This window comes from Dama dama, chromosome 28 (genome assembly GCF_033118175.1).
Source record: "Dama dama isolate Ldn47 chromosome 28, ASM3311817v1, whole genome shotgun sequence".
Classification (NCBI taxonomy): domain Eukaryota; kingdom Metazoa; phylum Chordata; class Mammalia; order Artiodactyla; family Cervidae; genus Dama; species Dama dama.
The window spans coordinates 58,541,394-58,549,634 of NC_083708.1; the positions used below are offsets into that span (position 1 = coordinate 58,541,394).

The following is an 8,241-nucleotide window of genomic DNA, read 5'->3' on the forward strand; positions in this document are numbered from 1 at the left end:
TATTTTGAATTTTTTTATTTTTAAATTTCCAAATGTGAAGATTAATTGTATGTGTTAACGTGCTGGGCCACAGTTCTCCAGTATGTGGTCAAACACTGTTCTGGATGTTTCCATGAGGATATTTTTGGATGAGATTGACTTTTTAAAAAATATTTATGTTTGGCTGCGTCCAGTCTAAGTTGCAGCACTTGGGGTCTTCACTGCTTCGAGCGAGATCTTTCACTGCGGCCCACAGACTCCAGTGTCTCGTGCCTCAGTAGCTGTGGCCTAAATATGCATAGTGGCCTTATTTATAATAGTCACAACAACCCAAATGGTTGCCAATTAATGGGTATCTGTAGATTAATAAACAGATCACTAAGATGTGGTATATTCAAACCACAGAGTATTATTTGCCCACAAAAAGGAAAGAAATACTGGTACATGCTGTAGCATGGATAAACCTTGAAAACATGTTCAGTGGGGTTTCTTTTTGGAAAAGAAACAGAGTTTTTATTTTTATAAAAATGTTTTAAAATTAGATATTGATGGTGGTTGCATAATTCTGTAAATATTCTAAAAGTCATTGAATTGTAAACTTTAAAACTGTAAATTTTATGGCATTCAAATTTATCTCAGTAAAGTTGTTATATTAAAAAATAAAAAACCCAATCCTTGCTTCTACTTATTCACTGAGCTAACAGGTTAAGAAGTTCTTAGACACAAAAATCTTCTATTTCCATGTGGGTGCGGCTCTTGCCTCTAGTTGCAGCAGCATACACCCACTCACGTGCGTGCACATGCACACACACAGACGGAGACAGCCGTCCAGGCAGAGCCGGGCCACGTGTGACAGGTGGTCCCGGGGACCTGGCTAGGACCACTGGCAGCTGCTGCCTGGGCCTTCCCTCCATAAAGCAGACGAGCAGGATACACAGTGGAGTGTAGGTGGTGGGGCTGCCCGAGGGGAGCGGTTTATAAACTGTTGTTGCCGGAAGCCTTCCCACCCGGGGCAGCAAGGCCACGCCAATGTGCTGAGAATTCAGGAGTCTCAGAGCTCAACTTGGTTGTCAGCTATCTTTCCATCAGTTCCCCCAATAAATAGGAAGCAGGCTGTAAAAATGTAATCATGTTATTGTTAATTTATAACACCAACTCCTCCCCCTCTGAGAACCAGTTCTTTCCACACACACCCAGCAGGTTGGGCTTTATTGTTTGTTTCCTTCTTTCCGCCCAGGCACTGAGTCATCTTTGTCCATAAACACGCTTACACTTCCTAACCTCATCTCGCTGAAGATGGGTAGCGTGTTTTCTTTCCCTCACCCCCTTCCTAGGGTGTCTAGTCCACTCCCCTCTTCCCTCAGCACCTTCCCTCAGGAACGTATATTTTATCTATCTTTCCTGTTCCAGACTGCCAGCTGTCACATGTGATTGAAGAACTGGTAAGTGGAGAAATGGGGGGCAGGGAAGGTGAGAAACGGGAGTTCTGTTCTTCCAGCAGGATCTGGAGTTTCTGGAGGGTTAGAACTCTGTGGGGCTTCCCAGGTAAAGAATCCATGTCCATGCAGGAGACGCACGTTCGATCTCTGGTCCGGGAAGATCCCCTGGAGAAGGAAACTCCAGTATTCTCACCAGGAGAATCGCAAGGACAGATCTGTCTGGCGAGCTACAGTCCACAGGGTCACAGACTTAGCGACTGTCCAAGGACAACGTCGGAGCTTTGTGACGGAGAGGGTCATTATTGCTGCAGCAAGATTCTGTTTATTTGTTAAGTTTAAACAGCTACTTTACCATCATTATCATTATTATTTTGCCCATGCCCTGAGGCATGAGGGATCTTAGTTCTCTGTCCTGGGACTGAACGCATGCGCCATGCAGTAGAAGTTCAGAGTCTTAACCACTGAACCACCAAGAATGTCCCGCAAGTGTCGCTTCAGGACAGCAGTTTTCAGAATGAGGTCAGAAACCACCGGAGTCCCTAGGATCCTCCCCTTTTCAACTCTATCTCTATGTGAGACCGGATTTCAACCAAAATATATCACAACTGATTGAACAGAGGAGCAGATATAAAAGTTCAGCTGCCTTTATCAAACCAGACATAAGAGACTTGAAAAAAAAGTAAATGTCACTCCTCTTGGTAACTTTTGTTTTGGAAAATACAGCTATGCTTTATACACATTGCTATATACAAAACAGATAACCAACAAGGACCTACTGAATAGGACAAGGAAACACAGTCAATATTTTGTAGTAATTTATAAGGGAAAAGAATCTGAAAAAGAATACATATATTAATATATAAATAAATCACTTGTCCCATATACCTGATACTAACATGATATTTAAATCAATTATGCTTCAATTAAAAAAAGAAAATATAATTGTTTTAAAAATATACTATTTATGCTAATGTGTAATATTTTTGTCCATTTTCAATAAATTAATAAATATTTTAAATTTTTTGTTTTAATTTTAGTAGAAGAAATATTGACATAACCCATGTAAAGAGAGTTCCTTGGGGTCCTCAGCAATTCCTTGAAATGTAAAGAGGTTCTGAGATTCAGAAGTTTGAGAACTGCTGCTCTAGGACCACTCTTGCCCCCCACATGGGCTCCTTCTTGCTCTTCCTCGCTAAGACCCGCCGCTTCAACTACCGCCTCCAAGCTGGTGACGGCTCCCGGCAGCACGCAAGCTCGTGTGCACCACTCTTCAAGGACCTGGAGCGAAGGGAAGTGGGACTGCCCCGAGAGTGGAACTGGATAAATCCAAACACAGAGGATGTGATTGACCACTCAGTCATTCAACAAATACTTAGTGAGCACCTCTCCTGGGCCATGTGCTATTTCAGATGTTGCAGTTACAGTAGCAAGCAAAATGGAACATCCCTGAATGTTCTGTTATAGGGAGAACATAAAAGAGTATAATGGGAAATGAAGTCACACGCAGCGATACTAGAAATTATTTTTAAGAGCCTGACCTTATGAATTTTGGGGAATTATCCCAAATTCCAGGTTTCTTTCCCCATACGATTTCCAAAGGTGATATTCAGACAACAGACAGTGATAAAGGAATGCAGCGTGACAAAGATCGTGTGTGTGTGTGGGGGGATCTATGTGTGTGTTTTTTCTATTCCATAAATAATGTTTCCCCAGGAGCCATTCTGCTACTACAGTTCTGGGAAGTAGGTGTTTACAGATTTCACCTTGGTGAGGAGGCAGATGTGATGCAAGAGAAGTTCCTGCCAGTCACGGGAATGGGGGAGAAGGAGGAGAGCCCAGAGAGCAGACTTTAGGATTGACAGCTCAAGGACAAGACCAGACTAGCATTCTTGCAGCACACATTGGTGACAATCCAGAGAAGAGTCACCATGAGGTCACCTAAGCACCACCCTCTAGACACTGTCTCCAGGAGGAACAGAGAAAAAGTGAGAGAAACAGCTTTGGCAGAGAGTTGTCACCTTGGCATAACACTGTCTCACATTAGAAAACTGAGATACTTTCATTGGCAATTTGAAGCTCCATCTTCAACATTTTCTTTGCATGTCTGAGATGACCGGTCATCAAATTTCAATCTGAATGCATTAACCATTTATTGTTGCTGGGCTTGTATGTGAAACCCTGGGGCAGGGTACTCCAGTGATAATGACTCAATCAGACCCTTCCTTCTTTTAATCCTAAACCCAAGTGTTATGAACAGTTGGTCACATGGGAGATAGGGGGTTGAAGCAAAGAGATGCCAGAAGAAAAGACAACAGGAAGGACAGGTCTTTTCTTCAGAAGGAAATGCTTCCTGTCTTCTCTGCCACGTCAGCCACCTGGAAAGAAAGAGCTGAGGTCGATCTGACCTCCTACTACTATGAAACATAGACCCAGAAAGAGAAGAGAGGGTTAAGAGAAAAACAGTGAGTGTGTGTGTTGGGGGTGGAGGAGGCGGGCGGGGTGTCTCCTTCCATGCTGACCCTCAGAAAAGATAAAGGAGAAAGAAAGAGAGCCCCATTCACTTGTGGCCCAATTCATAACCCATCAACTTGGGGTCTCCTTTATGGAGCCGGAATAAAAGCAAGGACCAGAGAAGAGCCTGAGGAGACACTTCTCACGCCCAAAATATAGCATCCCTGAAAGTCAGGCATTTTTCTTTTTTAAGGCTGAGCTGTGTGGCATGTGGGACCTTAGTTCCCAGACCAGGGATCAAACCCGTTCTCCCTGAGCTGAGAGCACAGTCTTAACCACTGGACATCCAAGAAGTCCCGAGTTGTGTGTGTTTGCTCCATCCTGCCCAACTCTTTTGCGATCCCTTGGACTATAGGCTCCTTTGTCCATGGGATTTCCCAGGCGAGAATACTGGAGTGGGTGGCCATTTCCTTCTGTAGGGGATCTTCCTGACCCAGGGATAAAACCCACGGCTCCTGCAACTCCTAAATTGGCAGGTGGGTTCTTTACCACTGCGCCACCTGGGTCCTGAGCTAGGCATTTTAAATAGGCCTATTGACTGAGGCTCAAGGAAAGAAATCGAACTTCCACGACAAGGAAGGAGCAAAGTCAGAGTCTGAACTTGGCTTGCAGGCTCCAGTGAACCAAGCTGCTGCCCTTCTAAGCTCCCCCATCCCCCACAATTAGAACCTAATTGGTTAGCATAGGTAATCTTTATTATATCTTGCAGTCCTGTGTCCTTCCCCACCCTGGGATATTAGATGAAATGACCACACCTAGAGTCATTACTCATCCATCCGGCCAATGTTTACTGAGACTGAGGCCTTTCTTCAGTTCTGAGCCCTGAAATTGCTTCTGTCATCTGGTGTCCTGAAAGGTGGTGTGAAGCTTCCCAGGTGATTAGTGGTAAGGAATCTGCCTGCCAATGCAGGAGACGCAAGAGACACGGGTTTAATCCCTGGATTGGGTAGATACCCCGGAGTAGGAAATAGGTGCCCACTCCAGCATTACTGTCTGGAAAATTCCATGGACAGAGGAGCCTGGTGGGCACAGTCCATGGGGAGGCAAAGAGTCACACAGAACTGAGCACTCACAGGAGTGCGCGCGCACACACACACACACACACACACACACACACACACACAAGGTGGAGTGGATCCAGCCATGGAAGAGAGCAGACTGAAAAATCAGGAAGTGGAGGATGAGGAGAAAGAAGACCGACAGCAGCCCTCAGGAGTCGCCAGTCCTGGCTGTGAGCGGGACAGGGACCACGCTGTTGACATGACATGAGATCACGGTGATGAGGCCCCCTTGGCTCGGTGGTTTCTCCTGGACCGTTTGCTCTGCGGATAGAATCTTGTCCTGTGGATCAGTTTAGCCGCTCAGTCGTGTCCGACTCTGCGACCCCATGGACTGCAGCACACCAGGCTTCCCTGTCCATCACCAACTCCTGGAGCTTGCTCAAACTCGTGTCCATTGAGTCAGTGATGCCATCCAACCATCTCATCCTCTGTCTTATGGATAGATTGTACTTTTAAAAACATTTTATTTGGGGGAAGTTCCCTGTTGGCCTAGTGGTTAGGATCTGGGGCTTCCCCTGCTATGGCCTGGGTTCAATCACTGGTAGGGAAGCTCTGCCTGGCAGGGCCAACACACACACACACACACACACACACACACAAAATAATTCGTTGTGGTATGTGGGATCTTTTTTAAAAAATAACTCCATGTAATTTTATTTATTTTTGGCTGTGCTGGGTCTTTGCTGCTCCTTGGGCTTTTCTGCAGTTGCAGCGCGTGGGCTTCTCATTGCAAGGGTTTCTCTTGTTGCAGCTCTTGGGTTCTAGAGCACAGACTCAACAATGGTGGCACATAGGGTCAGTTGCTCCTTGGCATGTGGGGTCTTCCCAGGTCAGGGATCAAACCCGTGTCTCCAGCATTGGTAGGCAGATTCTTTACCATTGAGCCTCCAGGGAAGCCCGCTGTGTGGCATCTTTAGGTGCTGCATATGAACTCTTAGCCGTGGCATGTGGAGTCTAATTCCCTGACCGGGGACTGAACCTGGGTCCTTTGCATTGGGAGTGTGGAGTCTTAGCCACTGGACCACGAGGGAAGTGCCTGTACACATATTTTTGAAAGCTGATTGGCAGCTCCTAATGCTTCCCAACCGTCCAAACCATTCGAATCATCTTCTGAATCTCTTTGAGGTGCCTACACAAAATGATCCAGATATCAGCTGTTAAAAGACAAACTGGGGCGTATTAAAGATTTTAAGAGTTTATTGGAGCAGAAATCAATTGGAATCAGACAGCACCAAAATAGAAGTATTTAGTAGTGCTTTCCACCAATAGGAGCTAGGGGAAAGACTTACAGAGAAAAGGTAGATTCAGAGCAAGGAAATTATTTGATTGGCTACAGCTTACACTCCTGCCTTATATGGGAAAGCTTGCTTGGCTGTTTGTGACTGGTAGTCCTGAGGTTTGGCTTTCTTAACCTTGAGGTATTTATAGGTCCCATTTGGGTTTGCTTAGGTCTCTAAGGCAGGTGGCTCAGTGGTAAAGAATCGGCCTGCTAATGCAGGAGACAAAAAGAGAGGCGGGTTAGATCCCTGAGTCGGGGAGATCCCCTGGAGTAGGAAATGACAACCCACTCTAGTATTCTTGTGTGGAGAATTCCATGGACAGAGGAGCCTGGTGGGCTACAGTCCACGGGGTCACAGAGAGTCGGACATGACTGACGCACACAGGCACACATTGCCTTACAGTGCTGGGTTAATCTCTGCTGATTCAGACATTTATCTGTTCTTTCCCAGGATGGTTTATTAGGGGATATTTAATATAGTTCCTATGCTACATAGCAGGACCATGTTGTTCATCTTCCCTGTATAAGTTTGTATCTGCTAACCCCAAACTCTCAACCCCTCCTTCCCACATCCACGGCAAACTTTAAATCACAGGCCATTCTAAACCATTTAACTTCTGTTCATGTGTGTTCAGGAAATAGTAACCTAAATAAAATGTAGTTTGTATTAAAAAAAAAAAAAAAAAAACTGTCCTAAAAAAAAAAAAAGAAAAAAGAGCAACAAAAAAAACCCTGTCCTCTAAAGTTAAACAATGTTCTGACTAATTTTTAGACTCTTTAGAAGGCAGCAGAACATGGGGATAAAACAGCAGAGGCCCTTATGTTAGACCATCCTGGTGAAGCCCCAGTGACTGCATTTACCAGCTCCGTGACTTTAGAAGAGTTATTTGACTCCTCTCTGCCTTGTTTTTCTTATATGTAAAATGGGATGTTTACATATTCAGAATTGAGAAGTAAGTGAGCTCGTTACTATTCAGTAGATAACAAATGATATTCAGTAAATGTCAGTTTCATCATTGTTAGTTTTTCAGTTTCTCTCTCTCTTCTGTCCTCCATTGGCACAGTTAAAGCCATTTACTTCTTTCTTTTAAAAAATACCTATCTTGATCATAGAATTAATATATATTAGTAAAAGATTCAGAGGATATATAAAAAGATAAAAAAGAGGAAATAGAAATTACCCACCAACCCCAAACCCAAAAGATATAACTGCTTTGAAAATGACTCCAAGAAATCTAGTTACTAGCATTTCTGAGAAGTGTTTGAAACTTCCATTATTTGGTTTTATGGAAAGAAAAATCTCCTTTCTTTCTTTTTTTTTTTTTTTTGAAGAAGCTCCTTTCTAAGGTACTATTTCTCTTCCCTAGACTGCCTCAGCACAACTCTGTACACGAGTAGATGAACTTTTATTCACCATTTATTTACAGCTTTCTTTGCCAAAAGAAAAGGATGATCCTCAATATCCAATCGGTTCCCCTCTGACAGCCTCAGAGGAAGCCATCATTATATTTTCCCATCTCCACGGCATCTGAGGAACAGGGACAGGGGGAGCTTGACAGGCTCCTGGCCCATGTGTTTAACTTGAGGACACTAAAGCCCTGGATGAACGTGTGACATGCTGGAGGGCCCGCGTGGGGCCGGGATTAGGAGCCGGAGGGCCCGCGTGGGGCCGGGATTAGGAGCCGGAGGGCCCGCGTGGGGCCGGGATTAGGAGCCGGAGGGCCCGCGTGGGGCCGGGATTAGGAGCCGGAGGGCCCGCGTGGGGCCGGGATTAGGAGCCGGAGGGCCCGCGTGGGGCCGGGATTAGGAGCCGGAGGGCCCGCGTGGGGCCGGGATTAGGAGCCGGAGCACCTGATGTGCCCCCCTCCCCCGCACATGATGCAGCCGTGCAAGGCGGGGCTCAGAAAGTCTGCCCTCCGTGTGGGTGGTTTCCCACATCTGAAACCACCAGGTCTGTGTGGGAGAAGCTGAT

At 45.5% G+C, this 8,241-nt stretch overlaps 1 long non-coding RNA gene across 1 annotated transcript; it reads left to right on the plus strand.

Moving 5' to 3' along the window:
• Nucleotides 1–1,219: 1,219 nt before the first annotated feature.
• On the plus strand, nucleotides 1,220–3,531 carry LOC133048116 (uncharacterized). The gene is made up of 3 exons (XR_009690956.1): nucleotides 1,220–1,421; nucleotides 2,456–2,793; nucleotides 3,132–3,531. It is a non-coding gene; the product is annotated as an uncharacterized LOC133048116 (long non-coding RNA).
• The last annotated feature ends 4,710 nt before the right edge of the window (nucleotides 3,532–8,241 follow it).